This window comes from Dioscorea cayenensis, chromosome 16, assembly GCF_009730915.1.
Source record: "Dioscorea cayenensis subsp. rotundata cultivar TDr96_F1 chromosome 16, TDr96_F1_v2_PseudoChromosome.rev07_lg8_w22 25.fasta, whole genome shotgun sequence".
NCBI classification, from domain to species: Eukaryota; Viridiplantae; Streptophyta; class Magnoliopsida; order Dioscoreales; family Dioscoreaceae; genus Dioscorea; species Dioscorea cayenensis.
This window is the reverse complement of record NC_052486.1, coordinates 7,133,255-7,139,923: the sequence shown is the minus strand read 5'-3', so window position 1 is coordinate 7,139,923 and position 6,669 is coordinate 7,133,255.

Here is a 6,669-nt window from a genome sequence, read left to right as displayed (position 1 = left end):
TCCATTTAAAAATTTTGGCTTATTAGGTGTACAAAACCTATCATATCTATACAATTATCAATTAGTGAAACTAACAATTAATACTATGCTATGTTTAGATTGAGAGCCGTCGAGGGAAAGTAAAGTAAAGCGAGGGTTTTGGAGAGTCAGAGTCGGCCCTTCTCTCGTTTGGATTGATATTTTTAATTTAACGAAGGAAAATGAATGGTTAACTCTGACCTTTTAAAACCCTCCAAAACCCCCCTTTCCTAGTCCCCCGATTTGGGGTGTTGGGGGAGGGAGAACCTCGTAAAGATTTTAATTTTTTTTTTAAAAGACCTTATTACCCTTAATTTTTTAAATTAATTACATTCTTTCACTTTTTTTAATCTAATTTTATTTTAATCAAGTATTCACATGACACGCATCACAAATCTTTGTTTTTATGTATTTCTTTTTTGTTTACTTATTTTTTTATCTGTTTGTTTATATTGTGTTTTTTATTTCTCAATTCATCCTTAGAATAATTTATCTTAATAGAATTCTATTCTTAATATAATCCGATTGCTATCCAAATTTTATTCGAAGTACAAATAAAATTAAAATTTTCTTTGAGTGAGGAAAAAAACTAATAATTATCTAATTCAACATGATTATTATGCTATGAATTAAAATATTAAAATAGGTTTATTAACAATATGGTAAAGTGATTTTGTGATGATCTATATAGAATTGTAGGAGGAATTGGTCTTTAAATCCTAATTAAGTAATTTGGTGTTGCATAATTGAGAGGGGAACTATTCTAAGAATAGTTAGAAGCTACTTTGCATCCGCATGCCTAATTGTTCATGTGTGGTGCTACATAGGATAGCGTGCTATTCAAAAGATAGATTGTTCTTTCAACTATAGATTCTGATGACTAATAATTTGTTTGTATTTTAAAAAATTAATGTTTGGGAAATATATATTTTGGTCTCACTTTTATCTTCAACTTTGTTTTTGTCTTCTTTAATGCAATATTATATATTTATATGATAGACAATAGTTCATTTGTGCTTCAAATCTCAGACTAATTTATTTTCTTTTATAAATTATGTGATCAGTCTATTAATGCAATTGTATTTTATTATAATTTGGTAACTTGTAGTGATTAGAATAAATTATTTGCAAGAATTTCGTTTATAGATTATTTTTAAAAAACAATAATTAATTGGTTTAAAATATAGGTTATTTCCTAGAAAGTTATTCTTCAAGATGTATCTTTCCATCTATAGGAAAAAACCTTTCCTATTATGCCACAAATATAACTATTATAAATTATTTCTTATTATATAAAGAGAAGTGTTAAGTCTAATGACATGGATTGGCATCATATGACAAGTCGAGTAATGACATGGCAAGAGGAAGGTGACGTGGCTATGATGACTCACCAAAGAAAGTAAAGACTAGGATGATGATGTGGCAAAATGATGATGTCATGACATGTGAAGAAGATCAAGGATGAAGATTGTGTTTAGTAGACATTCCTCTCAATACAATCACTATTTTTGGAAAGTGCATCAAGACTAAAGGATCTCTTTAAAAAAGGCAAGTTTTATTTAAAGTATGTTTATCTATCCTTGGTAAGATCCGGGATGATAAATCATATCTTTGATAGAGCTCCTTTTTAGAAAGATCTATTTTAAAAAAGGGAGAAGAGTATCCTAACAAGAATATCATTTGGGAAGATCAAACTTGGGCCAAACTTGGATGAAGATGAGATCAAGTTTAGTAACAATATTTCTTGAGTCAAACGAAGATCATTTGGGAAGACCAAACTTGGGCCAAGTTTGGAAAGAAGATCGGGAGATCTTCGGTGGCTATCTTTGGTGAGATGGTCGCGTGTGCCTTAGTGGGTACGTCCCTCGGGAGAGGAAGACCTTCTGAAGTGACTAGAGGAAGGAAGCAGCTGCAAGCATGAAGAGCTCGGGTCGAGTCAACTGCTATGAGGCGGACTGAAGAAACCGGGAGGTTGAAGGTCACAGATTCGGGTGCATCTGGCTAGAACTCAGTCATGTTCAGTAAGGTGGGCCATGTTGCAACTGGGTGTTGCAACATCTAACTTTGGAAGATGTCCAAGTTAGGAAGCGGTGGAGAATTCTAAAAGAGGTAACTTTATTAGACGTCAGTGCGTTTAGATAAGAGATCTTGTTTAAAGATTTAGGATGAGCTAACCGGTGAGAGACTCTTCAGTGAGAGTTGAGTGAGTGGCCATCGGGTAATCTAGAGAGGATATTCTTTGTGTAAAGAGAGTGAGAGAGTGTTGTACTCCTTGTTCTTATACCTCTTTTAGTGGATTATTTCTCCGGGCCTGGTCCCCCAGATGTAGGCAAGGTTGTACCGAACTGGGTTACCAATTTACTTATCTCATTTCTCTTGTTTGATTGTGTGTGAGTGTTCAAACCTTGAGTGAGTTTTTGAGTGACTTTAGCACATCACACCCCCACCGGAACCATCAAGAAGAATATTTTAATTATTTTGTAAATTATTTAGCATTCATGGATAGGCAAAGCAATAAGGTAACATTGGAGTATTTGTGGCAAGAAACACGTCGAAGAGCAGTTGTATATGTTGTTTGCTTAGTTATTTATTGGTATGTGCGAAAAAACAACAACGAGAAGCTATTGATCATAGTATGAGTTCAGAAAGAGACAGAGTTAGAGATGATTTAATGAGCCAAATTTTTGGTTGTGAAAGGAGTCGGAATATAATAAGGATGGGACCTAAAGCTTTTCTAGATTTATGTGCTATGTTAGAAAGACATGGTGGCCTACAACCAACAAGACAAGTTTCAATTGAAGAACAAGTGGCTAAAAGTCTTTATGTATTGCCTCATCATACAAAAAATAGATAAGTTCAATTTTGGTTTAGGAGTTCAGGAGAAACAACTAGTCGTCATTTACATCGTGTTTTAAAGGCTATAATAAAGTTAAAAGAAAAATTCCTCAAACAACCAAATGGCTTAAGTATTCCTATTGAGATACTTGGGAATAGTAGATTCTACCCATACTTTAAGGTGAAAAAACTTTACTCATTTTAATTAATTTATAAGGTTATTTTTATATTAATAAATTTTGATGCATATAATGATTGTTAAGATTTTGTTGGAGCTATAGATGGAATGCACATTCGAGTTAAAGTGTCAAATCTAGAGGCTCCAAAATATCGTGGTAAAAAAGATTACCCAACACAAAATGTATTGGTAGCATGTTTATTTGATTTGAAATTTACGTACGTGTTAATGGGATGGGAAGGCACTGCATCTGAATCAAGAATAGTGAAAGATGCATTATCAAATGAAGATAGGCTTATAATTCCAAACAGTAGTTTGGTAGCTATATATATGTTATATTTGATTTAATTACTTACAAAACCACTACAATACTAACTTTTAAACTTTGAATAGGTAAATATTATCTTGTTGATGCTGGAATTATGTTGAGAAGCGGATTAATTGCGCTTTATAGAGGTGTCCGCTATCATTTAAAAGAATTCACAAATAATCAGCCACAAAATGCTCGAGAGTTATTCAACCATAGATATTTATCTCTACATAATGCAATTGAAAGAGCATTTGGTGTTTTAAAAAAAAGATTTCCTATAATCGCGAGTGCAAATATACCAACATACGGAGTGCAAACACAAAACGAAATAATTTTAGCATGTTGTATTCTGCATAATTACTTATTAACTGCAGACCCTGATGATGATCTTATAATCGAGGTTGATAAAGAACTAGCAGCTGAATTTATTGAACAAGAATATCATGCTCCAAGAAATGAGAATGAAGAAACTGCTGAAGGAGAACAAATAAGAGATTCAATAGCTAATGCAATGTGGATAGATTATAGAAAGTGACCATTAGTAGTTATTTGTTTTCTTAAAATTTTATAATTATTTATATATATATATATTTTTATCTTCATGTACTTTTTCTTTACAATGCTGAGTTATTAATTTATTATAATAATAGGTACTTGTGATGATGTGTATAGAATAAGTTTTATTTTTTTTAAAAAAAAAATTAAGACTAACTTGTTAATTCTGTGTAGTAACCTTTTATGTGTGTGTGTGTGTGTGTGTGTGTGTGTGTTGACAATGTGTAGAATGGTGAGGAAGAAAAATGACCAAGGGACAAGTAATGATGATATTTTGACATAGACACTAGCAATGGATGATGCTCTTGTTGATGCATTTTTGCATCAACATAATATGGGGAATAGAGTTGGTTCCACTTTTACTACACATGCCTATGATAATATAGTTACTGAGCTACAAGCAACATTTGGGAAACCTGTTGATAGGGATAAAGTAAAAAATCATCGGAAGAAAATAAAACAAAATTTCTCAAAGTGTTATGACTTGTTCAAGAATAATGGGATGAGTGGATTTTCTTGGGATCCAGTTTCTAAATTATGGGGTACTGAGCCTGAAGTATGGGAATGATTGATTGAGGTAAAATTTTTTTACATATGATATTATTTTAATTTCATATATTTTCTATTATACATTTTAATCATTATATTCACATGATATAATGCTCACCAATTTTCAAAAATATCCTCAAGCTAAAAAGTGGTGGACTAAATTCATTCCTAATTATGATAAATTGGTGATTCTGTATGGCAATGATCGAGCCAATGGAGATCAGAGTGAGCCTGCTTCATAAATGAAACGGAAACAACAATCTTTTGAAATAAATAAAGATGATTTAAGAGAGAATATTGAAGAAATTGATCATTTAGTCTCCCAGAATGAGATATTATTAGAGAATTATGACACTATAGGAGGTCACTTTATTGATCTTTCAAAATCCCCTGAAAATTGATCTAGAGTTGCTTTTGAAGTTCCGAACAATTTGACAACTAAAAAAACCAAAGAAAGCAAAATTAGATGACAAAGATAGAGAATTCATTAAAGAGGGATTTGAAATGGTTGCAAATGCATTAATTGCTGGAAATGCCATTTATGAAAAAGTCAATACTCAATTTGATCCAATTTCAAAAGGTGACATTTGGAAGCTTTTGGAGGACGTAGGAATAGATTCAAATTTAATAACTACTATTTACCTTTATTTCATTGAACGTCCTGAGAAAGTGCAGGCAATGCTTAGATGTCGGTGGGAGAAAAGGAAGGAGCTAGTGGAAAAGTTGGTGCTCTGTCCTTCTGGCTATTAAACATCAAACATATTCATCAACATCGTAGTAATATTTTTTCTAATTTGAAAAATTAGTTTTTAGGATTTTCGTTTCTAGTATATTTCATAAAGGAACAAGTTATTTTTCTCTAAATTTTTTTGTTTAATTTTTAATAATACTTATTTTATTTTAGTTATTTTAATTATTTTATATTTTAGTAGACCTAATCAAGCATCAATCTATTGTGATAATGTAAATAGCAACATTTTTTTGTCCTATACAAGACAATAATGTATAATATATTTCCAAAGGAAAAATAAATGGTTGTATTTGAGAAAAGGCAAAATTAGAGTATAAAAATAAAAATCAAAATAATAATGATAATTATAATAATTTAATATTTATTAAAAAAATCTACTTAGAGTGTGAATTTATTTGAGTTATTTATAATGCATGTGTTTAAATAGAAATAAGCAATTTTTATTTAATAATAAGGGTATAATTGGTAAATCATATTATTATATACCATTTTCTTTTCTTTCCTTTCCTTTCGGTAACCAAACAAAGTTTATCAGAGAACTCTCCTTACTTTCCCTCCATAAAATTTGTCTATCCAAACGAGAGTTGAACCCGTCCTTTCATTTCCCTCACTTTCCCTCTCCTTACTTTCCTTCGACTTTTGAATCCAAACACTATGTAAAGTAACACTTAATACAATTAAAAAACACCTCAACACAAATTCACAATTTAATTCAATTATTAAATGAAACAATTACTTAACAAATAATCTAATCAATAATCAAAATTTTCATAATAATTAATTACAAAAAATATCTAGCCGTTTTTCACAACATTTTCCATAACACATAATCAAACAAATATTTAACAAATATCTAACAAACATCCAACCATTATTCAACAAATATTAAATATTTTTACGCAATAAATAATCACACAAAAGAAAAAAAAACAAATTAAATTAGATGTGAAACAAGAAAAAAATGATAAACATAAATTCAAAAGAGATTGAGCAACGGAAAAAATTCACCAATCGACGTAACCTACAATGAATTCCTTAAAGATTTTTGGGAGAACAATTACATTTTTTTAAAAAATTTAATTTTTATTTATTATATTTTTATATTAATATCCTAAAAAATTAATAATCATTTCAATAAAAAATATATCCAAATATAAAATTTAAAAATAAAAACAAATAAAGATTAATGTTTTGCCAGCCATATTATTTATTATTATCACTTAACATTAATTTCATTTAATATAATAATTTATTATTTTGATGTAATTTGTTTTAAATATTGTGGAGTAGAATTTTAAAAAAAATAAATGAAGAGTATGTCACTTTCCGTATGAATTATAATTATTAATATTTTAATTATGTATTTATATATTTATGGGCGGGGGCGGATTTAGAGGGGGCCAAAAAAAATTTTTAGAGGAAAATGAATTTTATTTTTAAGTACAAGTAAAAAATGGAGACAAAATAATATAT